The sequence below is a fragment of the Aotus nancymaae genome, unplaced genomic scaffold (assembly GCF_030222135.1).
Source record: "Aotus nancymaae isolate 86718 unplaced genomic scaffold, 86718_ANA_hifiasm-v0.15.2.pri h1tg000016l, whole genome shotgun sequence".
Classification (NCBI taxonomy): domain Eukaryota; kingdom Metazoa; phylum Chordata; class Mammalia; order Primates; family Aotidae; genus Aotus; species Aotus nancymaae.
This window is the reverse complement of record NW_026988428.1, coordinates 34,834,194-34,861,866: the sequence shown is the minus strand read 5'-3', so window position 1 is coordinate 34,861,866 and position 27,673 is coordinate 34,834,194. Positions and strand designations below refer to the sequence as shown.

General features: G+C 39.3%; 1 long non-coding RNA gene and 1 pseudogene across 1 annotated transcript; one reads left to right on the top strand and one right to left on the bottom strand.

Annotated features, from left to right (window-relative positions):
• Positions 1 to 227: 227 nt before the first annotated feature.
• LOC135275387 (uncharacterized) lies at positions 228 to 27,532 on the bottom strand. Its single transcript, XR_010342982.1, has 4 exons — positions 27,443 to 27,532; positions 25,728 to 25,820; positions 4,279 to 4,389; positions 228 to 1,052 (listed from the first exon to the last, which is right to left on the bottom strand). It is a non-coding gene; the product is annotated as an uncharacterized LOC135275387 (long non-coding RNA).
• LOC135275385 (ER membrane protein complex subunit 2-like) lies at positions 1,228 to 2,372 on the top strand (annotated as a pseudogene).
• Positions 27,533 to 27,673: the final 141 nt, after the last annotated feature.

The window sequence follows — 27,673 nt, the reverse complement described above, 5'->3', positions numbered from 1 at the left end:
GCTGTTTAAGCATTGCCATCTATGAGACCTTGTCGATGGATAAACTGGGAGCTCTTTCAAGAAAGAACGTTAGTTATAAAATTTATCCAAGGTTGGCATCCCTCTTTTACCTGGCAGGCTTTCCAGTCGCCTCTCACAGTTAATTCAGAGGCCCCATGGATTACAAAATTTTAGCATGGGCTTCAAGAAAATCAAGTTTAGAAAGTAGGTTATAATGCTGGAAAAAAGTCATAAATCTCTAAATAAAAAGTAAATTATTTGGGGGTGGGTATACCATAGTTCCCTCTTGGTATAGGAAATGAAGTACTGATATTAAATAAACTGTTTTTATTAGAATTTAAATAACAGGTAAATACTTGTTTCTCTAAATATACTTTTAATATTGGAAACAAGATTACAATTTAAAAAATCATACAAACAAATGTTTTAGAATAAAATAAAATCTAAGAAGAAAAGAGTTTTGATTAATTTAACCAAATAACAGCTTCCATTTTAATGATAAATTAGTATTTGGCACTTATACACATAAAATATATGTTTAACTGAATATTCTATACAAACTCTAGGAGTATTCCAGATACAGAATTATCATTATAAAACAATCAAGCTCTTTCAAGGAAGCATGTGATTCAGTGCCAAAGTTACAATTGTATATCTGTCACAATACTTACAGCCCATAAAATGTTCACGAGAACTCTAACGTAGGCAATTAATTGCTAGAAGAATAAATGGTTTTCATTACATAGAACATAGAAAGGGACACAATGCAAAATAAAGATGTTAAAGTCTTCAGAATTTCTTTATGTTGTTGCTAGTAAGATGACAAAACATAAAGCTATGAGGATCTGGCCACGTAAAATGTTGATAGTCAGTATGCCTTGAGTGCTTGCGTGGGAGAAGTGCTCTGTCAGCCACTTTTGGTAGAAGGATGGCCCAAGATAGATACCAGGAAAACCTCTTCGACCACAGCCATGTCCGTAACTGGTAATTCCCATTACAAAAAATCTTTTATATTCTGGTAAGTAGCACATTAATGGTCCACCACTATCACCCTGTCAAAAAAGTCCCAAAATAGTGTTTGTTACTTCTAGTATTCTTCAAGCAACAGTAATGCTGGAATAAATTATTTACATCAAACATATATTTATATAGATACACATTTTCAATGTACTCCCAACTTACAAAGATCAGTAGATTCGGAGCTTAATCTGAGGTTCTGGGAAGATGGTGAAGGTCTCAGAGATTTACGATGTCACTTGGGAAGTATTTGGAGTCCTAAACCCAAGGGCCAAGCAGATGAGGAAAATACATGACTTTGAGTGAAAGACAGTGGCCTACCAGTGCCTATGAAGAACTGAAATGCGAGATAAAATGAGAAAATGGAGAGAAGAAAACTCATGAAATAGTGAGCAAATTGTGGAAATTGGAGAAGAATTAATTAACGAATATGCTTCTAAGCGTGGAGATGCTGTTGGATGATATATGAACAGGTGATGATTGCTGCATTAGACTATGGTTGGGATGACTTGGCACTGTTTTGTCTTCAAGAGCTAAGAAGACAGTTCCCTGGCAGTCACAGAGTCAACCGATTAACGGGCATGAGATCTGAAGCCATGGAAGGTATGATGATGCTATCCAGCTATATGATAGGATTTTACAAGAAGATCCAACTAACACTGCAGCAAGAAAGCGTAAGACTGCCATTCAAAAAGCCCGGGGGGAAATGTGGAGGCCATTCGGGAACTGGATGAGTATCTGGAACAATTTGTTGGAGACCAAGAAGCGTGGCATGAACTTGCAGAACTTTATATCAATGAACATGACTAAGCAAAAGCAGCCTTTTGTTTAGAGGAACTAATGATGACTAATCCACACAACCACTTACACTGTCAGCAGTGCTGAAGTTAAATATACCCAAGATGGACTTGAAAACCTCGAACTTTCAAGAAAGTGTTGTGCACAGGCATTGAAACTAAGAAATGTGAGAGCTTTGTTTGGGCTTTATATGTCGGCAAGTCATATTGCTTCCAATCCAAAGCAAGTGCAAAAACGAAAAAGGACAACATGAAATATGCTAGTTGGGCAGCTGGTCAAATAAACAGAGCCTATCAGTTTGCAGGTCGAAGTAAGAAGGAAACCACGTATTTTCTTAATGCAGTCGAAGACGTGTTGGAAACATTACAGATCACCCAGTCTTAAGGTTTCAAAGACTCTTTGACATTAGATTTCACAACTGCACAATTGAACTTATTGGCCTGTAACTTACTTGCTAAATGCCCAGTGCTATTTATATACTACAGTAATGCTCTGTTAAGAAGGCAGTTGTATAGAATGTGTTTATATAAACCTAAAAATGCCTTTTACTGCTAAGTGGGAAGTGGGGAAAATCCATGGAAGAGAGGTTTAAGATTTATTGATTGTATATCAGTCTCTTCATAACACACACACACACACACGCACACACAAACTCTAATGTAGAATAACCTTGTTAAAATAAACCATGAAGATTTATTGAAAAAAAAAATATTTTGAGTTTAATCTTCCAACTCAAACAGGAAGAATTCAGTTTTGCCCAGGTGTATGGAGGAACCATACAGCTGGGAGATAAATTTCCTATCTGCCTAGTTTTGAGCCAGAATACTATATATTAAAATGTTTAGATTTTTAAATACAATTAGGAGAAGTATAATTTTGGAAATGTGTAAAATATTGTAAAAGTTTTCTATTATTAGACTATTCTCTTGCTTAATACTGTGTGTGGGAAGTGTAAATTTAAGATGTGGGTAAGTGTAAATTTAAGATGTCTTTTAGGCATGTGTGTGGTTTGCTTGCCAGAGAGAGGAGTAAACTGGCATCTTGCAAGAGATGACATGTTTCTAAGTGTTGACATTGGCTAGTGCAGCAAAAGGAGCATAAATGGCGACACCTCTCAGTAGTATTATAAATGACAGGTCACTTTCATAGTCTACACAAAATTATGAATGCACCAAACACTGTTACTAAAGCATGTCAATGCACTCAGAACAACAAGGACACTGAGATAATGGTTTCCAATTCTCTATATAAGGCAGGCATGGAATAATTTTTTTTTGATGATGAAAAGGTTTGGCCTAGGAATGCAATTCAGTTAGATTGGATTCTTTACTACTTTACTCAGCAAGATTTTTAAGGAAAAGGACACAGGAAAGATGAAGTTTAGATAGCAGAAATGAGACTGAGTAGTAAAAGGTGAGAGCATGGGGTGCTCAGGAGTGAAGGACTAGTAGATTTGGAAATAACGAAGAAAAGAGGACTAAAGGAAGAGTGAAAAAACATGAGACAAAACAAAAAATAGATCAATTGTACTTCATAAAAAATTAACATTTGTGCTGCAAATGATAACCACAGAAAAGTGAAAAAACAGTCTATAGAATGGGAGAAAAACTTTGTGCCTTATGTATCTAGTAAGGCATTTGTACCAGAATATATGAAAAACATTTACAACTCGGTGATAAAAAGACAACTCAATTTAAAAATGAGCAAGGGATCCAAATAGACATTCTGTAAAGAAGGCATGTAAATGGCTAATAAATATTTGCAAAAATGCTCAACATCATTAGTCATTAAGGAAATACAAATTAAAACCACCATGAGATACCACGTCACACCCACAAGGATGGCTATAATAAAAAAGTAACAGGCTGGGCGCAGTGGCTCACGCCTGTAATCCCAGAACTTTGGGAGGCCAAGGTGGGCAGATCACTTGAGGTCAGGAGTTCAAGACCAGCCTGGTCAACGTGGCGAAACCCTGTCTCTACTAAAAATACAAAAAAATTAGCTAGGCGTGGTGATGTGTGCCTAGGAGGCTGAGGCATGAGAATGGCTTGAACCTGGGAGGCAGAGGTTGCAGTGAACAGAGATTGCATCACTGCACTTTAGCCTGGGTGACAAAGTGCAACTATCTCAAAAAAAAAAAAAAAAAAAATTTGAGCTGTACACTTTTAACTAGGTGAATTTTATCTCAAAGTTAATGATTAAAAAAAAGAAGTCAAGGTAAATTCTGCCTAAGGTTAACCTAATGATAGTAGAAACCAAGAAATCAGGAACCAAGAAGATTTGGATTATTGAAATATTTAAAAAGAAGAAAAAATAATTTAGTATTTTTAGGCCTGATAATTAAGACTAACAGAAAGTTATCAAAGGCCTTGTTTGACAAGTTCCCTTCCGGCTTCAGAAAATATTTTAAAGGAAAACTATTTGGTCTTATCCTGCAAGTGTCAAAAGCCCTATCTTCATCACCTGCACAAAATGAAGTGTTGGGAATTATTCCCCCATAACTCCTCTCAGAATTACATGTCTCTCGAGAAATATAATGCACTTGTGCATCTTGTAAAATATCTGTAGCATTACCTGTGGACAAAAAATACCAGTAAGTTATTCTGGAGCATGCACATTTTTACAGTGATTTAAAATGTTGGTGCTTTATAAGTTTTTTCCCAAGGTGACTGATTCAATAATTATGTAAAATTATATTCATATATATGTGTATGAATATGTATGTATGCCTAGGAAGATTGTAGAAGAATGTTTACCTACATGTTTGTTTTTGAGATAGGGTCTCACTCTATTGCCCAGGCTAGAGTGCAGTAATGTGATCTTGGCTCACTGCAACCTCTGTTCTGGGTTCAAGCAATTCTTGTTCCTTAGCTTCCCGAGTAACTGGGATTAAAGGTGTGCACCAACATGCCTGGCTAATTTTTTTTTTTTTTTTTTTTGAGATGGCGTCTCACTGTGTTGCCCAGGCTGGAGTGCAGTGGCCTGATCTCAGCTCCCTGCAACCTCTGCCTCTCCGGATCAAGCGATCCTCCTGCTCAGCCTCCTGAGTAGCTGAATTACAGGCACTCACCACCATGACCAACAAATTTTTGTATTTTTAGTAGAGATGGGGTTTCACCATGTTGGTCAGGCTGGTCTCAAACTCCTGCCTCATGATCTGCCCACCTCGTCTTCCCAAAGTGCTAGGATTACAGGTGTGAGCCACTGCACCTGGCCTTTTTTTTTTTTGTTTTTTTTTTTTGGAGAGACAGAGTCTTGCTCTGTTGCCCAGGCTGGTCTTAATCTCCTGGGCCCAAGCAATTCTCCCACACTGGTCTCCCAAAATTTAGGATGTGAGCCACTGTGCTTAGCCACTGCAATGTTTATTCAGACTTTAAAAAAGTTAGACTTTGAATTCATAGTGTTCAGACTTTATTCTTCAATATTTGGTCAAATATTTGCTCTTCCATATGATTCAAGCTAAATATATATATTTCTAAAACTTTAAATTTTATGTTTTACCTCTATTTTGGGTCTCAAGTTTTGCTATGTGGCATATACAGTATTGTTCAATTCTAAGTATTTAAAATTATTATGATTTCCTCTTTGACATATGAGTTATTTAGTAGTGTGTTAATTCTCCAAATGCGTGATGTTAAAAAATTTACCCTCTTATCATTTTTTACAGCATTATTAGTGTTTAGTTTACATAACATAAATATCACACATTGTAAGAATGCAGTTGAATGAATCCTGGTAAGTTTACACCAGCACCACAATCAATCCAGTTTTAGAGTATTTTCTTCGCCTCACAGAGTCCTCCTATGCCCACTTGTAATCAATTCCCAGCTGCAGCTTCACACTTAAAAAATGACTGGCCGGGCCGGGCGCGGTGGCTCACGCCTGTAATCCCAGCACTCTGGGAGGCCGAGGCGGGTGGATCACGAGGTCACGAGATCGAGACCATCCTGGTCAACATGGTGAACCCCTGTCTCTACTAAAAAAATACAAAAAATTAGCTGGGCATGGTGGCGCGTGCCTGTAATCCCAGCTACTCGGGAGGCTGAGGCAGGATAATTGCCTGAACCCGGGAGGCAGAGGTTGCGGTGAGCCGAGATCGTGCCATTGCACTCCAGCCTGAGTAACAAGAGCAAAACTCCGTCTCAACCCCAAAAAAAAAAAAAAATGACTGGCCAGGCATGGTGGCTCATGCCTTGTAATCCCAGCACTTTGGGAGGCTGAGATGGGCAGATCATTTGAGGTCGGGAGTTCAAGACCAGCCTGACCAATATGGAGAAAACCCGTCTCTACTAAAAATACAAAAAATTAGCCGGGCATGGTGGCGCATACCTGTAATCTCAGCTATTAAGGAAGCTGAGGCAGGAGAATCACTTGAATTCGGGAGGCTGAGGTTGCCCTGAGCCAGGATCACACCATGGCACTCCAGCCTGCGCAACAAGAGTGAAACTCCGTCTCAAAAAATAATAATAATAAAAAATAAATGACCGGGCCGGGCGCGGTGGCTCATGCCTGTAATCCCAACACTTTGAGAGGCCGAGGCGGGTGGATCACGAGGTCAAGAGATCGAGACCATCCTGGTCAACATGGTGAAACCTCATCTCTACTAAAAATACAAAAATTAGCTGGGCATGGTGGCGCGTGCCTGTAATCCCAGCTACTCAGGAGGCTGAGGCAGGAGAATTGCCTGAACCCGGGAGGCGGAGGTTGTGGTGAGCCGAGATCGCGCCATTGCACTCCAGCCTGGGTAACAAGAGCAAAACTCCGTCTCAAAAATAAAATAAAATAAATAAAAAAATAAATGACCGATTCTTGTCTCTATAGGTTTGCCTTTTCTTGAAACTTTGTATAAATGGGATCACACATTTGTAGTTTTTTGTATTTCGCTTCCTTCATTTGTTTTAAAGGTTCATCTAAATTGCAGGCTAGTTTTCCTCCTTTTTATTGTTGGATAGTGTTCTGTTGAATGGATAGATCATGTTTTACATACCCATTCACTAGTGGTGGACTTTAGATCGTTTCCGGTGTGGGGTATTATTAATAATGCCACGATGAGCATTCATAAGTTTTTGTGTGGACATGTTTTCATTTTTCTTTGGTAGATATTCAGGAATGGATTTGCTAGGTCATAGGGTAACTATGCTTAACGCGGTGAGCACATATTTAACGTTTTGAGAAACTGCCAAACTGTTTTCCTAAGTGGCTTTACCAGTTTAGGTTCTCCCCAGCAATGTATAAGGGTTCCGGTTTTTTCTCCACATCCTTGCTAAAACTTAGTTAGTCTTTTGGGTTAAAGTCATCTAGTCGTTGCATAGTGGCATCTCACTGAGATTTCAAGGATGTTAACAAATATATTTTTCTGAAATGAGGTCTTGCTGTGTCACCCATGTTGGAGTGTACTAGAGCGATCATAGCTCACTGCAGCCTTGAGCTCCTAGGCTCAAGTAACCCTCCTGTCTTAGCCTCTCTAGTAGCTGGGACTACAGGCATGTACCACCGTGCCTGGCTAATTTTTGTGGCAATGAGATCTTGCTTTGTTGCTCAGGCTAGTCGCAAACTCCTGGCTGCAAATGATCCTTTCACCTTGGCCTCCCAAAGTGCTGAGATTACAGGTGTGAGCCACTGTACCCAGCCAGTGTTAACAGCTTTTCATGTACTATTAGCCATTTGTATACCTACCTAGGTGTGTTTTCAAATCTTTTTTTGTTTCTGCAAATACTATGGTGACTGATCTTTTCAAATTTTTATTCGATTTTATTTTTTTTGAGACAGGCTCTTGCTTTGTTGCTCAGGCTGGAGTCCAGTGACACAATCACAGCTTACTAGTCTCAATCTTGTGGCCCTCATGTAATCCTCCCACTTCGGCCTCCTGAGTAGCTGGGACGACAGGCGTATACCACCATGCCCTGCTAATTTTGGGGTATTTTTTGTAGAGACACGGTTTTGCCATGTTGCCCAGGCTGATCTCAAACTCCTGAGCTCAAGCCATCCACCTGCCTTGGACTCCCAAAGTTTGGAGCTTACAGGTGTGAGCCACTTTGCCCAGCTTTAAAACAAATTTTTCTTTAAAAATTCTCATTAATGATAACAATTTACACATGACCTACCTTCAACCTTATTTTCCAGTCAGGCCCTTCTTAATAAACTATGTATTTTACTTGACATCATTTTGGTTCAAGGAGTCCAGTAAAAATATTAATTTCATATTGAAATGGAAATGCATGCAACAAAAGCTAAGTAAGGAAAGTGTTTTCAGAATGATACTATGTCAAATTAGCATTTACATTCCCATTGGTTATGATGTATTATCATTTTTTATACACTGCTGGAGATATTCGCAGCTCTTCAGGTTTTTTTTTTTTCTTCTTCCATTGATTTTCTTAAGGGTGGCTTTTGAAGAGCATACATGTTTACATTTTGGTAAAGTCCAATTTATTTTTATTTTTATTAATGGTTGTGCTTTTGGTGTCCTAAGAAATCATTGCCTAACCCAATGACTCAAAGACTTTCTCTTTGCTTTTTTGTAGAAGTCTTACAATTTTAGCTTTTATACTTAGTTCTATGATTCATTTCAAGTTAATTATTTCTTTAAGTCTCTTTATGCTGCTAAAATATATCACACACATTTTATAAATATATAAATTATATTTATAATATATTATAAATAGTTGCTTAATGAACAATAGAAATACATTTCTCACAGTTCTGGATGCTGAAGTTGAAGATCAAGGCACTGGCAGATTCAGTGTTTGATTAGGGCCATTTCTGGTTCAAAAATTATGACTTCTAGCTGTATCCTTACATGGTGGGAGGACAAGGCAGCTCTTCGGGGCCTCATTTATAGGGGCACTAATCTCGCTGATGAGAGCTCTGCCCTCCTGAAAGGCCCTACCTCCTAATATCATCACTTTGGGGGTTAGGATTTCAACATATGAATTTCAGATGGACACAAACATTCAGATCGTACCACTACTGAATACAGTATGGAGCAAAGCTCTGAGGGTTTTGTTCGTGGCATATGGATATCCAGTTGTCCCAGCATCATTTGTTGAAAAGACTATTTGTTTTTCATTGTATTGCCTTGGCACTGTTGTGAAAATCAATTGGCCATAAATATAAGGGTTTTTTTTTTCCCCTCCATGTTGTGTTCCATTAATCTATAGGTCTATCTTTTAAAAATTAAATTTTTTTTTAGAGATAGACTCATTGTATCACCCAAGGCTGGAGTGCAGTGGCATGATCATGGCTCACTACAACCTCAAACTCTTGGACTTAAGTGATTTTCATGCCTCAACTTTCCAAGTAGCTGCACGTCACCACACCTGGTTTATTTTTATTTTTGCAGAGATGGGGGCTCACTGTATTGCATAGGCTGGTCTTTAAATTCCTGGCCTCCAGCAATTCTCCTGATGTGGTCTCCCAAAATGTTGGGAATACAGGCATGAGCCACCACTCCCAGCCCCTACAGGTCTGTCTTTGTACCAATGTGTTGATTGCTGTAGTTTTGTAATATGTTTTGAAATCAGATAGTGTAACTCATTCAGTTATTTTTTTCCAAAATAATTTTGGCTATTCTAGATCCCTTGCCTTTTCATATACATTTTAGGATTGGCTTGTTAATTTGCATGAAAAATCCTACTGGCATTTTGATAGGCCAATCTGTGAATAATTGCCGTATTAACAACATTGAGTCTTTTTTTTTTTTGAGACAGAGTCTCACTCTGTCGCCCAGGCCAGAGTGTAGTGGCATGATCACAGCTCACTGCAACCTCCACCCCCTGGGTTCAAGCAATTCTCCTGCCTCAGCCTCCTGAGTAGCTGGGACTACAGGCGTGTGCCACCACACCCAGCTAACTTTTGTATTTTTAGTAGCGACGGAATTTCATCATGTTGGCCAGGATGGTCTCAATCTCCTGACCTTGTGATCTGCCCGCCTCAGCCTCCAAAAGTGCTGGGATTACAGGCATGAGCCACTGTGCCTGGCCACAACATTGAATCTTATAACCCATGAACGTAGTATGAGTCTCCATTTATTTAGGTCTTCTTTAATTTCTCTAAGTAATGTTTTTGTAGTTTTCAGTGTACAAGGCTTACACATCTCTTGTTAAATCTGTTCCTAATTATTCATTATTTTAAATGCTATTATGGACCAGGTGTGGTGGCTAATGTCTGTAATCCCAGGACTTTGGGAGGCAGAGGCAGGTGGATCACTTGAGGCCAGGAGTTTGAGACATCCTGGCCAACATAGTGAAACCCCATCTCTACTAAAAATACACAAATTAGTCGAGTGTGGTGGCACATGCCTGTAATCCCAGCTACTCAGGAGGCTGAGGCATAAGAATCACTTGAACCCGGGAGGCAGAGATTGCAGTAAGCTGAGATGGCACCATTGCACTCCAGCCTGGGGACAGAGTGAGACTCTGTCTCAAAAAATAAAATAAAATAAATAAATAAATAAATAAATGCTATTATGAATGGAACTGTGTTCTTAAACTTTGTTTTCAGATAGTTTATTGCCAGTATACACATAGGATTGATTTTTGTCTTATTTCCTCTAACCTCAGTGAACTTATTTGTTCTAGACTTTTTCGTAGATTCCTTAAGCATTTCTACATTTACAGAATCATGTCATCTGTGAATACAGTTTCCCTTTTTTATTTCCAATTTGTGTGCCTTTAATGTCTTCTTCTTGCCTATTGCACTGGCTAAAATCCTTGCTTTGTTCCTGATTTTATAGGGAAAGTATTCATTCTTTTACCATTAAGTAGGATGGTTAGCTTTATTCTTTATAGATGTTCTTTATCAGTTTAAGCTTCCTTCTATTGCTATTTCTTTTTAAAAAAATATTTAAACTTTTGTTTTAAATTCAGGGGATATGTGTTACCTAGGTATATGCATAACGCTGAGGTTTTGGGTACAATTGAGCCCATCACCCAGGGCATAATTGAGCCTATATACTGAGGATAGTACCCCCAAATTAATTTTGTAGCACTTGGCCCTCTCCCTCCCATCCTTTTTTTTTTTTGAGACAGAGTTTTGCTCTTGTTGCCCAGGCTGGAGTGCAATGCCGCAATCTCAGATCACTGCAACCTCTGCCTCCTGGGTTCAAGCCATTCTCCTGCCTCAGCCTCCCAAATAGCTGGGATTACAGGCATGTGCCACCACGCCTGGCTAATTTTGTTATTTTAGTAGAGTTTCTAATTTAATAGGTTTCTCCATATTGGTCAGGCTGGTCTTGAACCCCCAAGGTCAAGTGATTCGCCCACCTTGGACTCCCAAAGTGCTGGGATTATAGGTGTGAGCCACCGCACCTGGCCCCCATCCTTTTCTAGTAGTCCCTGGTGCCTATTGTTACCACCTTTATGTTCACGAGTACCCACTAATTAGCTCCTACTTTTAAGTGAGAACATGCAGTATTTGGTTTTCTGTTCCTGTGTTAATTCACTCAGGATAATGGCCTCTAGCTCCATCCATGCTGCTGCAGAGGACATGATTCTGCTTTTTCTTATGGCTATACAGTATTCCATGGTGTATACGTACCACAGTTTCTCTATCCAGTCCGCTGTTGATGGGCACCTCGGTTGAGTATGTCTTTGCTATCGCCAATAGTGCTGCGATGAACATAGGAGTGCATGCGTCTTTTTGGTAGAATGACTTATATTCCTTTGGATACATACCCAGTGATAGGATTGCTGGGTCCAATGGTGGTTTTGTTTTAAGTTCTTTGAGAAATTTCCAAACTGCTTTCCACAGAGCTGAACTAATTTTATTCCTATCAGCAGTGTATACCATTCCTTTTTCTCTGCAGCCTTGGCAGTATGTGATTTTTGGCTTTTTTAACAATAGCCATTCTGATAGGTGTGAGATAGTATCTCATTGTGGTTTTGATTTGCATTTCTCTGATGATTAGTGATGTTGAGCATATTTTCATATGTTTGTTGTTGGCCGCTTGTATGTCTTTTGAGAAATATCTGTTCATGTCTTTTGCCCATGTTTTAATGGGGTTAATTGGTTTTTGGCTTGTTCAATTGTTTAATTCCTTATAGATTGTGGACATTAGACCTTTGTAAGATACGTAGCTTGCAAGTGTTTTCTCTTTCTGTAGGTTATCTGTTTCTTCTGTTGATAGTTTGCAGAAGTTTTTCAGTTTAATTAGTTTCCATTTGTCAATTTTTGTTTTTGTTGCAATTGCTTTTGAGGACTTAGTAATAACTTCTTTCCCAAGGCCAATGTCCAGAATTGTTTTTTGGGTTTTCTTCTATGATTTTTACAGTTTGAGGTCTTACATTTAAATCTTTAACCCATCTAGAGTTAGTTTTTGCATATGGTGATAGGATAGGGTTCCGGTTTCATTCTTCTGCATATGGCTAGCCAGCTATCCCAGCACCATTTATTGAATAGGGAGTTCTTTCCCCATTGATTTTGTCAAAGATCAGATGGTGTGTGGCTTTATTTCTGGTACTGTTAACAAAAACAGACACATAGACCAATAGGACTTTTTGGTAGAATGATTTATATTCCTTTGGATACACACAGAGTAATAGGATTGCTGGGTCAAACCAATAGGACTATGTGTCTGTTTTAGTAACAATATCATGCTGTTTTGGTTACTGTAGGTTTTTTTGTTTCTGTTTTTTGTTTGGAGATGGAGTCTTGCTCTATTGCCCAGGCTGGAGTACAGTGGCGTGATCTCGGCTCACTGCAACCTCCTCCTCTCAGGTTCAAGTGATTCTCCTGCCTCAGGCTCCCAAATAGCTGGGATTACAGGTGTGTGCCACCACACCCTGCTAATTTTTGTATTTTTAGTAGAGACACGGTTGGGACCATATTGGCTTGAACTCCTGACCACAAGTGATCTGCCCACCTTGGCCTCCCAAAGTGCTGGGATTATAGCAAGAGCCACCATGCCTGGTGTTACTGTAGTCTTATTGTTTGAAGTTTGATAATGTGATGCTTCCAGCTTTGTTCTTTGTGCTTAAGATTGCCTTGGCTATTTGGGCTCTTTTTGGGTTCCATATAAATTTTAGAACACTTTTTTTCTAGTCCTGTGAAAAATGACATTGTAGCTTGATAGGAATATCATTGAATCTATAGATTGATTTGGGCAGTATGGACATTTTAATGATATTGATTTTTCCTGTCTATGAACATGGAATGTTTTCCCATCATTTGTTTGTATCATTTATGATTTTTTTTAGCACTGTTTTGTAGTTCTGCTTATAGAAATCTTTCACTTCCTTGGTTAGATGTATTCCTACGGAGGTTGCGTGTGTGTGTGTGTGTGTGTGTGTCTATTGTAAATAAAATCGCATTCTTGATTTGGCTCTCAACTTGAATATTATTGATGTATAGAAATGCTACGGATTTTTGTACATTGATTTAGTATCCTGGAACTTTACTGAAGTCATTTATCAGTTCCAGGAGCCTTTTGGTGGAGTCTTCAGGGTTTTCTAGGCATAGAATCATACCATCAGTGAAGAGAGATAGTTTGGGTTTTTTTCCTATTTGGGTATCTTTTATTTCTCTTGCCTGATTGCTGTGGCTAGGACTTCCTGCTGCTATTTCTTTTGAGAATTTTTAAACTTTGAATGGTGTTGGATTTTACCAAATACATTTTCCACATCATTTGCAGCAATCTTGTCATTTTTATCTTTTATTAATATAGGTTTTATATTATTTCATTGATTTTCAGATGTAAAACCAACCTTGCATTTTTGGAAGAAATTCCACTAGGTAGTGTATATAATCCTTTTATATGTTGCTGTATTCAGTTTGCTAACATGTTGTTGATGATTTTTGAGTCTTTATTGACGAAAGCTGTTTCTCTATCATTTTCTTGTAATGTCTTTGGTTTGGTGTCAGGATAATAATACTAGTCTTACATAATTATCTGGGAAATACTCCCTTCTCCTCTGTTTTCTGAGTGCATAATATTAGAACTGTCTCTTCCTTAAATATATGATATACTTCACCTGTGAAGTCATACGGGCTTGGCTGCTTTAATGGACAGATTTAAAATTACTAATTATATTTATATACTTGTTACAGGTCTATTCAGATATTCTTTTCTTCTTGAACCAGTTATTGTAATTTTTTTCCTTTTAGGAATTTATTGCTATGACTAAAATTTCACCATTTATGTGTAACAAATATAATGTTGATCAGTTAAATACTTCTCCTGAATAATACAGGGACCTGAAACCACTTTAACTCTGGTCACCCCTCCTGAAATACCTGCTTTCCTCCCACAACTTAGACATTATTTTTGATTCTAAGGTTTCTGTCTTGCCACTATTGACATTTTAGGCCAAACAGTTCTTTGTGTGGGAGGTGGGAAAAGTATGCCGTGCACTGAAGGATGCTGAGCAGATGCCAGTAGTAAACTTATCCTTTTGCCCAGTTTTAACAACCAAAATTTTCTCCAGATATGTTACCAAACATTCCCTAGGGGCAAAATTACGCCCAAGTGAGAACCACTGTTGTGTAAATGTTTATTTACATTTACCTATGTACTACCCATGTCTTTTTCTGTTCCTTCTCCATATTATACCTCCCTTTTAGCATCATTTACTTTCTTTCTGATATTTCTTTTACTTCCTTGGTGGAGGCCTGTTGGTAGTAAATTCACTTTTTGTTCACAGATATTCTTCAATGATAGTTTTGCTGGATACACAATTGTAGGTTCACACTTATTTTCTCTCAGCATTTTGAAGATGATATTTCATCGTCTTTTGGCTTTCATTTTTATTATTTTATTTATTTTTCCATAGGTTATTGGGATATTGGTGGTGTCTGGTTACATGAGTAAGTTTTTTAGTGGTGATATGTGAGATTTTGGTGCAACCATCACCTGAGCAGTATACACTGCACCCTGTTCATAGACTTTTATCCCTTGTCCCTCTCTCACCCTTCCCGCTAAGTCTCCAAAGTTCATTGTATCATTCTTATGCCTTTGCATCCTCATAGCTTAGCTTGCATATATCAGTGAGAATACACGATGATTGGTTTTCCATTCCTGAGTTACTTCATTTAGAATAATAGTCGCCAATCTCATCCAGGTCACTGCAAATGCCATTAATTACTTTCTTTTATTTTTTCTTTTCCTTTCCTTTCCTCTCTCTTTCTCCTTCTTTCTTTTTTTTTTTTTTTTTTTTTTTTTTTTTGCACTGTCACCCAGGATGAAATGCAGTTGCACAATCTCAGCTCACTGCAACCTCCACCTCCCAGTTTCAAGCAATTTTCCTGTCCCAACCTCCCGAGTAGCTGGGATTACACGTGCCTGCCACCACACCCAACTAATTTTTTGTATTTTTAGTAGAGACAGGGTTTCATTATGTTGGCCAGGCTGGTCTCAAACTTCTGACCCTGTGATCCACCCACCTTGGCCTCCCAAAGTGCTGGGATTACAGGCATGAGCCACCGTGCTAGCCTACTTTGAGTTCAAGGAATCTCCACAGTTTCCATGGTGGCTGTACTAGTTTACATTCCCACCAGCAGTGTAGAAGCGTTCCCTCATCACTACATCCATGTCAACATCTACTGTTTTTTTGATTTTTTCATATGGCCATTCTTGCAGGAGTAAGGTGGTATCACATTGTGCTTTTGATTTGCATTTCCCTGATCATTAGTGATGGTGAGCATTTTTTCATATGTTTGTTGGCCATTTGTATATCTTCTTTTGAGAATTGTCTATCTATTCATGTCCTTAGCCCACTTTTTGATGGGATTGGTTTTTTTCTTGCTGATCTGTTTGAGTTTGTTGCAGATTCTGGATACTAGTCCTTTGTCAGATGAATAGATTGTGAAGATTTTCTCCCACTCTGTGGGTTGTCTGTTTACTCTGCTGACTGTTCCTTTTGCTACGCAAAAGCTCTTTAATTAAGTCCCAGCTACTTATCTTTATTTTTATTGCATTTTATTTTGGTTTCTTGGTCATGAAATTTTTGCCTAAGGCAATGTCTAGAAGGGTTTTTCCAATGTTATCTTCTAGAATTTTTATACTTTCAGGTCTTAGATTTAAGTCTTTAATCCATTTTGAGTTGATTTTTGTATAAGGTGAGCAAAGAGAATCCAGTTTCATTCTCCTACATGTGGGTAGCCAATTATCCCAGCACCATTTGTTGAAAAGGGTGTCCTTTCCCCATTTTATGTTTCTGTTTGCTTTGTTGAAGATCAGTTGGGTTTATTTCTGGGTTCTCTATTCTGTTCCATTGGTCTGTGTGCCCATTTTTATAGCAGTACCATGCTGTTTTGGTGATAATGGCCTTATAGTTTGAAATCAGGTAGTGTGATGCCTCCAGATTTGTTCTTTTTTTTTTTTTTTTTTTTTTTTTTTTTCAGATTTCTTTTTTCAGATTTGTTCCTTTTGCTTGATCTTGCTTTGACTATGTGGGCTTTTTTTTGGTTCCATATGATTTTTTTTTTTTTTTTTTTTTTTTGAGACGGAGTTTCGCTCTTGTTACCCAGGCTGGAGTGCAATGGCACGATCTCAGCTCACTGCAACCTCCGCCTCCTGGGTTCAAGCAATTCTCCTGCCTCAGCCTCCTTAGTAGCTGGGACTACAGGCGTGTGCCACCATGCCCAGCTAATTTTTGTATTTTTTAGTAGAGACGGGGTTTCACCTTGTTGACCAGGATGGTCTCGATCTCTTGACCTCATGATCCACCTGCCTTGGCCTCCCAAAGTGCTGGGATTATAGGCGTGAGCCACTGCGCCCGGCCCATTTCTGTACAGCCCCAATTTCTTTCTTTTCTTTCTTTTTTTTTTTTTAAGACGGGGTTTCACCATGTTGATCAGGCTGGTCTTGAACTCCCGACCTCAGGTGATCCACCTGCCTTGGCCTCCAAAGTGCTTGGATTACAGGCATGAGCCACCGCGCCCGGCCCCATATGAATTTTAGAATTGTTTTTTCTAATTCTGTGAAGAATTATGGTGGTATTTTGATAGGGATTGCATTTAATTTGTAGATTGCCTTTGGCAGTATGGCCATTTTCATAATATTGATTCTACCCATCCATGAGCATGGGATGTGTTTTCATTTGTTCATGTCATCTATGATTTCTTTCAGCAGTGTTTTGTAGTTTTCCCTGTAGAGGTCTTTTTCCTCCTTTGTTAGATATCTTTTTAAGTATTTTATTTTATTGTATTTTATTTTGCAGCTGTTGTAAAAAGCATTGAGTTCTTGATTTGATTCTCCACTTGGTTGCTGTTAGTATATAGGAAAGCTGCTGATTTGTGTACGTTAATCTTGTATCTGGAAACTTTGCTGAATTCTTTTATCAGTTCTAGGAGCTTTCTGGAGGAGTCTTTAGGGTTTTCAAGGTAAATGTTCATATTGTCAGCAGTGACAGTTTGACTTCCTCTCAACCGATCTGGATGCCCTTTTTTTTTTTTTTTATTTTGTCTGATTTCTCTGGCTAGGACTTCCAGTTCTATGTTGAAGAGGAGTGGTGAGAGTGGGCATCCTTGTCTCGTTCCAGTTTTCAGAGGGAATGCTTTCCACTTTTCCCTATTCAGTATTATGTTGGCTGTGGGTTTGTCATAGATGACTTTCATTATATTGAGGTGTATCCCTTTATGCTGATTTTGCTGAGAGTTTCAATCATAAAGGGATGCTGGATTTTGTCAAATGCCTTTTCTGCATTTATTGAGATGATCATGTGATTTTTGTTTTTAATTCTGTGTATGTGCTGTATCACATTTACTGACTTGCGTATGTTAAACCATCCCTGCATCCCTGGTAAGAAACCCACTTGATCATAGTGGATTACCTTTTTTTTTCTTTGAGAGGGAGTCTCCCTCTGTTGTTCAGGCTGGAGCGCAGTGGCATGATGTTGGCTCACTGCTACCTCTACCTCCTGGGTTCAAGCAATTCTCCTGCGCCCACCACCATGCCCAGCTAATTTTTCTATTTTTAATAGAAACAGGGTTTCACCAAGTTGGCCAGGCTGGTCTTGAACTCCTGACTTCAGGTGATCTGCCCGCCTCAGCCTTCCAAAGTGATGGGATTACATGTGTGAGCCACCACGCCCGGCCAGTGGATTATCTTTTTGATATGTTGTTGGATTTAGTTACCTAGTGTTTTGTTAAAGTGTTATGTTCATCAGGGATATTGGTTTGTAGTTTTCTTTTTTAATTATGTCCTTTCCTGGTTTTGGTATTAAGGGATGCTGGCTTCATAGAATGAATTAGGAAGGGCTCTCTCTTTCTCTGTCTTCTGGAATAGTGTCAAAAGGATTGGTATCAATTTTTCTTTGAATGTCTGGTAGAATTCTGCCATGAATCCCTCTGGTCCTGGATTTTTTTTGTTGGTAATTTTTAAATTACCATTTAAATCTTGCTGCTTATTATTGCTCTGTTCAGGGTATCCTAATTCTTTCTGATTTAAGCTAGGAGGGTTGTATTTTTCCAGAAACTCATCCATCTCTTCCAGGTTTTCTAGTTTATGTGCGTGAAAGTGTTCATAGTAGCGTTGAATCATTTTTTGTATTTCTGTGGTGTCAGTTGTAATATCTCTCGTTTCATTTCTTACTGAGCTTATTTGGATTTTCTCTCTTCTTTTCTTGGTTAATCTTGCTAATGTTATTTATCTTTTTGAAGAACTAGCTTTTTGTTTCATTTATCTTTTGTATTTTTGCTTGTTTCAATTTCATTTAGTTCTGCTCTGATCTTGGTTATTTCCTTTCTTCTGCTGGGTTTGGATTTGGTTTCTTCTTGTTTCTCTACTTCCTTGAGGTATGACCTTAGAATGTCAGTTTGTGCACTTTCAATCTTTTTGATATAGGCATTTAGGGTTATGAACTTTCCTCTTAGCACCACCTTTGCTGCATCCCAGAGGTTTTATCATTATTGTCATTCAGTTTGAATAATTTTTTAATTTCCATCTTGATTTTGTTTTTGACTCAATGATTATTCAGGAGCAGGTTATTTAATTTCCATGTATTTGCATGGTTTTGAAAGTTCCTTTTGGAGTGATTTCCAGTTTTATTCCACGGTTGTTCAAGAGAGTGCTTGATATAATTTCAATTTTCTTAAATTTATTGAGGCTCATTTTGTGGCCTATCAGATGGTCTGTCTTGGAGAAAGTTCCATGCACTTTCAGAAAGTGTATTCTGCAGTTGCTGGATGCAATGTTCTGTATACATCTGAAGTTCATTTGTTCCAAGGTATAGTTTAAATCCATTTGTTGACTTTCTGTCTTGATGACCCATCTAGTGCTGTCAGTGAAGTACTGAAGTTCACCACTATTATTGTGTTGCTGTCTATCTCATTTCTTAGGTCTATTAGTAATTGTTTTATAAATGTGGGAGCTCCAGTGTTAGGTGCATATATGTTTAGAACTGTGACATTTTCCTGTTTGACAACGTTTTTTACCATTAAAAATGTCCCTCTTTATCTTTTTTAACTGCTAACACTTTAAAGTTTGTTTTGTCTGAGGTAAGAATAGTACCTCTGCTTTCTTTCAGTGTCTATTTGCATGAAATGCCTTTTTCCACCCCTTGACTTTAAAGTTTATGTGAGTCCTTATTTGTTAGGTGAGTCTCCTGAAGGCAGCAGATGGTTGGTGAGTTCTTACCCCTTCTGCAGTTCTGTATCTTTTAAGTGGAGCATTTAGGCCATTTACATTCAATGTTAGTACTGAGATGTGAGGAACCATTCCATTCATCATGCTATTTTTTGTCTTGTACCTTGGTTTTTGGTTTGTCCTTTTTAAGTTATATTTTTGTTTTACAGGTCTTGTGAGATTTATGCTTTAAAGAGGTTCTGTTTTAATGTGTTTCCAGGATTTGTTTCAAGATTTAGAGCTCCTTCTGGAAGTTCTTGCAGGGGTGGCTTGGTAGTGGAAAATTCCCTCAGCATTTGTTTGCCTAAAAAGACTGTTTCTTTCATATTTGATGGTTAGTTTCACTGAATACAAAATTCTTGGTTGACAATTGTTTTGTTTGAGGAGGCTGAAAATAGGGCCCCAATTCCCTCTAGCTTGCAGGGTTTCTGCTGAGAAATTTGCTGTCAATATGGTAGGTTTTCCTTTATACGTTACCTAGTGCTTTTGTCTCACAGCTCTTAAGATTCTTTCCTTCACCTCAAGTTTAGATAGTGGCATGATGTTGGCTCCCTGCTGATGACCTGATGACAATGTGCCTAGACGATAATCTTTTTGCATTGAATTTTCCAGGTGTTCTTCATGCTTCTTGTATTTGGATGTCTAGGCCTCTAGCAAGGCCAGGGAAGTTTTCCTTGATTATTCCCCCAAATATGTTTTCCAACTTTTAGATTTCTCTTCTTCCTCAGGAACACCAATTCTTCTTAGGTTTGGTTGTTTAACATAATCCCAGACTTCCTGGAGGCTTTGTTCATATTTTCTTATTATTTTTCTTTGTCTTTGTTGGATTGGGTTAATTCAAAGACTTTTTGTCTTTGAGCTCTAAATTTCTTTCTTCTACTTTTTCAATTCTGTTGCTGAGACTTTCCAGAGCATTTTCCATTCCTATAAGTGTGTTCATGTTTCCTGAAGTTTTGATTGTTATCTATTTCCTTGAATATTTCTCCCTTCATTTCTTGTATCATTTTTTTGGATTTCCTTGCATGGGGCTTCGCCTTTCTCTGGTGCCTCCCTGCTTAGCTTAATAACTAACCTCCTGAATACTTTTTCAGGTAAATCTGGGATTTATTCTTGGTTTGGCTCCACTGATGGTGAGCTAGTGTGATTTTTTTGGGGGGTGTTAAAGAGCCTTGTTTTGTCATATGACCAGAGTTGGTTTTCCGGTTCCTTCTCATTTGGGTAGGCCATGTCAGAGGGACGGTATAGGGCTGAAGGCCGTTTAGATTCTTTTGTCCCATGGGGTGTTTCTTTAATGTAGTACTCTCTGCCTTTTCCTATGGATGTGGCTTCCTGAGAGCTGAGCTGCAGTGATTGTTATCTTTCTTCTGGGTCTAGCCACCTAGCAAGTCTACCAGGCTTTGGACTGTTACTGGGAGTTGTCTGCAGAGTCCTGTGATGTGAACCATCTATGCATCTCTCAGCTGTGGATACCAGCATCTGTTCCAGTGGAGATGGCAGGGGGTTGAAATGGACTCTGTGAAGGTTCTTCGCTTTGGTAGTTTAATGTCCTATTTTTGTGCTGGTTGGCCTCCTGCCAGGAGGTGGTGCTTTCCAGAAAGTATCAGGAACTGAGGGTGGTCAGGGTCCTAGAACTCTCAAGAATATATGCCCTTTGTCTTCAGCTACCAGGGTGGGTAGGGAAGAACCAGCAGGTAGGGGCAGGGCTAGGCATGTCTAAGCTCAGAATCTCCTTGGGTGGGTCTTGCTGTGGCTGCTGTGGGGGATGGGAATGAGGTTCCTAGGTCAATGGAGTTGTATATTGAGGGGGATTATGGCTGCTTCTGCTGAGTCATGCAGGTTGTCAGGGGAGTAGGGGAAAGTCAGCAATCACAGGCTTCATCCAGCTCACATACAATCCAAAGGGCCAGTCTCACTCCCACTGTGCCCCACAACAGTACCAAGTCGGTTTCCAGACAGTGGGCAAACGGGTGAGAACCTGCCCCAGGCTACCCACTTCCCACAGTATTTGGGGTATCTCTCAGGTCCTGCAGGAGGAGTCTGCTTCCTTCAGAGGGTCTATGGGTTGTCTTGGGATTCCTGGTTTATTCCTGCGGTTGCTCCTGGCTAAAATTCATGATGCAAACCTCCACGACACTGCTCTGTCCATCCAAGTTAGAGCTGCAATCTAGTTCTGCCTCCAGTCTGCCAGGATGATAAGAATAATCAGCTCTGCAGGCTCGACAGAGCTCCGAGCTGGAGATGCAATCTAGTTCTGCCTCCCATCCACCATGATGATCTCAATAATCAGTTCTGCAGTCTGTACTCAAGACATGTTTCTTGAGGGTAGGCCTCAAGAAGCCTTTGGCAAAAGGCAAAAAGGGAGGCAAGCACATCTTCACATGGCAACAGGAGAGAGTGTCTTTTGGCTTTTATTACTGCTATTGAGACGTTTTCTGATAACTAATCTGTATTCTATTATAAGGATTTTTCCTTTAACTCTGGCTACATTTCAGATATTCTGGGTTTTGTTGTTGTTGTTCAACTTCAGTATAATGTATGAAAGGGGATTATGGTTTTTTTGTTTTTGGCTATTACTGTGCTTATGAATAGTTTATCTGGATTAGGTAGGGCATGGCAGTTCATGCCTGTAATCCTAGCACTTTGGGAGGCTGAGGTGGGCAGATCATCTCAGGTCAGGAGTTTGAGACCAGCCTGACTAACATGGAGAAACCCCATCTCTACTAAAAATAAAAAATTAGCCAGGCATGGTAGCTAATTTTGTAGTCCCAGCTACTCGGGAGGCTGAGGCAGGAGAATCACTTGAACCTGGGAGGCAGAGTTGAGATTGATCCATTGCACTCCAGCCTGGGCAACAAGAGTGAAACTCCATCTCAAAGAAAAAAAAAAAAAAAAAAATATATATATATATATATATATATATATATATTTTTTTTTTTTTTTTTTTTTAAATCTGGATTCACATCTTTCATCAGTTTTTAAGAAATTTCAACACAAATTCATTGAATATTGCCTCTCCTCTATTTTCTTTATTCTTTCCTCTCTGACACTCTCATTAGATATATGTTGGATTTTCTCATTCTATCCTTATACCTATTTCATGTTTTTTTTTTGCTCTCTGTGCTAAGATAGATATCCTTCAGATATATCTTCTAGTTCACAAATCCTCTCTTTAGCTGTGTTTAATATGATACCTAGTTTATTCAATGAGTTTCATTTTTTGTTTTGTTTTGTTTTGGTTTTTTGAGACAGAATGTCACACTTATTGCCCAGGCTGGAGTGCAATTGTTTGATCTTGGGCTACAGGCACCCGCCACCATGCCCAGCTAGTCCCAGGTACCCAGAAGGCTGAGGCAGGAGAATCGTTTGAAGCTGGGAGGCAGGGGTTGCAGTGAGCTGAGATTGTGCCACTGCACTCCAGCCTGGGTGAGAGAGGGAGACTCTGTCTCAAAAAACAAACAAAAAACTGTATGTCTGTTGTTTGGTGTATACATGTTTAGCATTGCTATGCCTTCTTGGTGGACTGACCCTTTTATTATTATGTAATGTCTCTCACCATCCTTGTAATCGTCTTTGCTCTAAAGTCTACTTTATCTGATATTTAAATAGGCATTCCTACTTTTTCTTTTTTCCATTCCAGCTTCTTTTCTTTGTTTGGAAACAGGGTCTTTCTCTGTCACCCAGGCTGGAGTGCAGTGGTGCTATCATTAAATAGTTCATTAAATATCATGAACTATATTTAATGGGCTCAAGTGATCCTCCCACATAGCTGGGACTGCAGATGTGCACTACCATACCTGGCTAATTTTTTGTTTTTATTTTTGTAGAGACGAGGTTTCCCTATGTTGCTCAGGCTGGTCTCAAACTCCTGGCCTCAAGTAATCCTCTCACCTTAGCCTCTCAAAGTTCTAGGATTACAGGTGTTATCCAGCTTTCTTTCTTTCTTTTTTTTGAGACAGAGTTTTGCTCTTGTTACCCAGGCTGGAGTGCAATGGCGTGATCTCGGCTCACTGCAACCCTGCGTCCTGGGTTCAAGCAATTCTCCTGCCTCAGCCTCCCGAGTAGCTGAGATTACAGGCACGTGCCACCATGCCCAGCTAATTTTTGTATTTTTAGTAGAGAGGGGTTTCACCTTGTTGACCAGGATGGTCTCGATCTCTTGACCTCGTGATCCACCCGCCTTGGCCTCCCAAAGTGCCGGGATTATAGGCGTGAGCCACTGCGCCCAGGCTAATCCAGCTTTCTTTTGATTAATGTAGCCATGTGTATTTTTCCCCTCCTTTTTTTTCAATCTACCTAGATCACATTTGAAGTATACTGTATATATAAGAACAAGGCGGGCACAGTGGCTCACGCCTGTAGTCCCAGCACTTTGGGAGGCCAAGGTGGGCAGATCACTTGAGGCCAGGTGTTTGAGACCAGCCTGGCCAACATGATGAAACTCCATCTCTACTAAGTACAGTACAAAAATTAACTGGGTGTGGTGGTGCACCCCTGTAATCCCGGCTACTCGGGAGGCTCAGGCACAAGAATTGTTTGAATCCAGGAGGCGGAGATTGCAGTGAACTGAGAGTGCCCACTGTCCTCCAGCCTGGCTGACAGAGCAAGACTCTGTCTTTAAAAAAAAAAGAATTATATGCCAGGTCATGAGTCTGACTCATTTTTAAAGTATAGCCATGGCTCCAGCTTTATGGGAGTGTCTTCCCTACTCCCCAACTTGGACAAGTTTTGTTCTTTAAACATCTCTTTCCAAGGCCCATGAAACCACTGAAATCAATATTAAAAGGTAACTTTTTGGCAAATTCTCTCAAGATGAAAGTCAATTTCTGTGTTCCAGTTCCGTCTCTAAGTTCCATTCTCACATTAAGTCCTTAGCCTATGTAATCTCCCTCTTTAATAGTTTTCAATGGGGAGCTTGGTATGTACATGTAATCTACCATGTTGCTGGAGAACTAATTTAATTCTCAAAACAACTCTCCTAGGGGTATTATTGCTCGTACTTTAACAGATCATGAAACTGGATGACATTGTGAAAGATGATATGTTAATAATATAGTAGAGGCCAGGCATGGTGGCTCACAGCTGTAATCCCAGCACTTTGGGAGGCCAAGATGGACGCATCATGAGGTCAGGAGTTTGAGACCAGCCTGGCCAACATGGTGAAACCCCATCTCTACTAAAAATAAAAAATTAGCCAGGTGTGGTGGCATGTGCCTGTAATCCTAGCTACTTGGGAGACTGAGGCAGAAGAATCGCTTGAACCTGGGAGACAGAGGTTGCAGTGAGCTGAGATTGTGCCATTGCACTCCAGGCTGGGCAACAGGGTGAGACTCTGTCTCAAATATATATATATATATTATATATATACGTATATATATGTGTATATATGTATACATATATAAAGTATATATATATTATATACATTATATATATAATACACACACACACACACATATGGTGGAAATACATGCGTTTTGTGAGAGGCAGAACTGGGCTTGAATTCTGACTTTATCACTTAGTTATTTTATTAGTTCGAGCAACTTATTTAACCTCTTTAAGCTTTATTTTACGCATTCATTTTATAGTATTTTCTATAGTGTTGCTGGGGTATTAAATGAGATAATGCATTACAATGCTTAGCATTTTATTAAGTACCTGGCCCTAAACAAATGGTAGTGGTTTCTATTATTGTTGTTCTAATTGTTATTAAAGAGTCAAAAACATGCCCATGGTCATTCAGTGAGCCTGTGGTAGCAGGCTGGGATTGAGAATTAGGTCTGTCATTCTAAAGCCCATGTTCCTTTCCCTACAGCATGTTGCTTTCCTTATTGTCCTTAAAAAGTATCCATAGATGGAAAAAAAGAAAAATAATAATTCACAGATCTTTCATACATTTATCTACATCCTAGCTAAATAATCCACAAACATTTAAATGGCTAGAGCCTGTGGGGAATAGGAAGAAAAAAGAGTCTTAGTACTTAACCTCATATATTCCTAACTGGACTATGATTCCCTCAAGAGCAGTTTAATGCAGTTGGTTTTAGATATTCAGCTTTTAGAATAAAAGAGACTTAGATTTGAGTCTCAGTTTCTTAACCTTTAAGATTCTCAATTCCTGGTCTGTTAAATGGGGTAAAAATAACATTAACTCCCTTTTAGGAATATTGGGGCATAAGATAAAGTAGTATATTTAAAACAGGACCCAGGACAGGCATGGTGCTCATGCCTATGAACCCAGCTACTCAGGAGACCGAAGCAGCTGGATTGCTTGAGGCCAGGAGTTCGAGACCAGCCTGGGCAACACAGCAAGACGGTCTCTTAAAAACAAACAAAAGTTGGGGACAATGGCTCATACCTGTAATGTCAGCACTTCGGGAGGCTGAGGCAGGAGGATTTCTTGAGGCCAGGAGTTCAACATCAGCCTAGGAAACATGGCAAGACCGTGTCTCTACAAAAAAATGAAAAAATTGGCTGGGCATGGTGGCACATGCCTGTAGTCCCAGTTACCTGGGAGGCTGAGGCAGGAGGATTACTTGAAACCAGGTCAAGGTTACAGTGAGCTTTGATCCTCCCACTGCACTCCAGCCTGGGTGACAGAGCAAGACCCTGTCTTTAAATAAATAAATAAATAAACATACATATCTACATACATAAAATGTTTTAAAAAGCTGGGTGTGGTGTTATGTGCCTGTAGTCCCAGCTATTGGAGAGGCTGAGGCAGGAGAATTGCTCAAGCCTAGGAGTTCGAGGCTGCAGTGAGCTACAGTTATACCCCTGTGCTGCAGCCTGGGTGACAGAGTGAGACCCCCATCTCTAAAAAAAAAAAAAGTGTTTTAAATAACAACAACAAGAACAAAAACGGGGCCTGAAACATGGTAAACTCTCCCAAATCGTAGCTGGGAAAGACAAAGACAAAGAGACTGTGTCATCTATTTTTCATTCCTCCCATTAGTTCAGTCAGTTAACATTTAGTGCCCCTATGCACATTAAAAATACATATCGCAATCAGCTTGCCTGATACTAAATAAGGCATTAAATAAATTAAAAGGAAACTAAATATGATTCCTCATAGCCAGAAATGTCTTACTTAAGAGAGACAATTCTGCCACAGAGCTGGCTTCGTAATCTGAGTTTAAACTACAGAAACACTTGGAACTATCATTCTATCTTAAGGTTCACATATCTTGGCATGTACAACCAGAGAAAGTCTCTGTTTCGGCTTTGAAGAGAATTTTCTCTCTCCCTCCCAGGAGTTAAGAAAAAAAAACAGACCCACCCCCTCCAAAAGTTTTTTTTCAGTGTTTTATAAGGACCTATAATACTTTTCAATCTTGTGGGATAAAGTGATAAAAAGATAATACATAGAAAGAAACACAGTCAGGCATCACTTAGTGATGGAGAACATTCTGAGAAATACATCATTAGGCAATTCTGTTGTTGTGCAACCATAATAGAGTGCACTTCCATAAACCTAGATGGTACAGTCTGCTGCACCCCTAGGGTCTATGGTATAGCCTGGTATGCCTAGGCTACAATCTGTTCAGCTGTCCTAAATATTGTAGACAGCTGTGATACAGTAGTAAGTATTTGTATATCTAAACACAGAAAGGCCAGGCTCAGTGGCTCACACCTGTAATCCCAGCACTTTGGGAGGCCAAGGCAGGCGGATCACAGGAGGCCACGAGTTTGAGACCAGCCTGGCCAGCATGGCGAAACCTTATCTCTACTAAAAATATAAAAATTAGCCAAGTGTGGTGGTGCATGCCTGTAATCCCAGCTAACTGGTAGGCTGAGGCAAGAGAATCACTTGAACCTGGGAGGTGGAGGCTGCAGTGAGCTGAGATCACACCACTGCACTCCAGCCTGGGCAACAGAGTGAGACTCTGTCTAGATTAAAAAAAAAAGGTTCAGTAAAAATATGGAAAAATAATCTTATAGACCACCATCGTGTATGCAGTCTGTCATTGACCTAAATGTCATTATGTGGTACGTGACTGTGTATAAAAGGTCTGACCTTCCTCTGCTCATAATCAGGAAAATGTGTATCAGTAAAATTCAGACTATAATTACCTTCTTCTTTTGTTCTTCCCCAGCCACTTACAAAACACTTCGTGTTTCCATCCAGGATTTGGAAAACATCAAAAGGTAGGCAAATAGGCTGAATATAGTCATTATATCTCACTGCTTTTTTTAAGTGAAAAAGTGCAATGTCATTTACATAAGATTCCAAAATGAAGTTTGGATGAATAATGATTGCTTTAATTTTTATCTTCTTGGTATGAGGATGGTGCCCATGTATAT